This window comes from Sinocyclocheilus grahami, unplaced genomic scaffold (genome assembly GCF_001515645.1).
Source record: "Sinocyclocheilus grahami isolate Dianchi unplaced genomic scaffold, SAMN03320097.WGS_v1.1 scaffold12219.1, whole genome shotgun sequence".
In the NCBI taxonomy this organism is placed as follows: Eukaryota; Metazoa; Chordata; class Actinopteri; order Cypriniformes; family Cyprinidae; genus Sinocyclocheilus; species Sinocyclocheilus grahami.
Genome location: NW_015514282.1, coordinates 4,407 through 5,429, shown reverse-complemented (window position 1 = coordinate 5,429; position 1,023 = coordinate 4,407).

The following is a 1,023-nucleotide window of genomic DNA, read 5'->3' as shown; positions in this document are numbered from 1 at the left end:
GGCTTTGTCAAGCCAACATCAAAACTGGACTCTTATGTTTAATTTAGCATTTTTAAATTTTGTGGGTAAATATCTCTTTAAAGAAGTTCTGTGCAGTAATCGAGATTATTAGGGGTTTGCTAATGTTGTCAGATTAATTTCTGAGGAACACCCACAAACCATCTGTGCAAAACTAAGCTTGCAGCTCTCTGTTAGCTCAGCATTTGTGTCTGTAACTTTTGTCCTGTAACCTCTCGTGATCAAAACCTTGTGTTAGTAACCCATCCGTCTGTGACCTAGATCTTCAGTCTCGCTGCCGTATCTTGACCTAGTCTTGACCCATGTGTGTTTGGCTTCTTTTAGCTCTGGCTGATGTGTGATCAGTGTAGATGTATCATCATGTATTAGCAGAGACGTGTTTGGATGTGGAGCACACCAGTGGACATTTCTGAAGGACATATGGGTTTGAGAAATGTGCTGTGTGTTTCTCACAAATCTGTTCAGCATTATTTTGTGTACGGAATGAAGTCTGTCCTTGAAGAAACTGATGTCTCCTAATCATATTCGCACAGTGTGTGTTTACTTTTGTTTTTGCTTTTCAAAGTCATCACTAGGGTTTTAAAAAGGCCATTATTTAACTTTTTTGTGTAATATTGGTCAAGGTTTCTTACATTAAATCAAGCATAACACCATTCTTTTTTTCTTTTAGTTTTTAGTGTTTACTTTGTTCGGGTTTATGGTTTTCTCACATTCCAGCCTCTCACTGACCCTTAGAATTAAACAAGCTGATTTTACTTCTATTTCATTAATACTCTGTATAAACAACCTTTGTTATGTCTTTTCGCAAGCTAAATACTGGTAATGTGTAAATGTGGGTGATACACATAAAATTATATAAATTGATAGTAAGGACATTTGTAATGTTACAACATATTTATATTTCAAATTAACACTGTTCTTTTGATTGCATGATTTACAAACATATTAAGCAGCACAACGGTTTTCAACATTGATATTAATCAGAAATGTTTCTTGAGCAGCAAA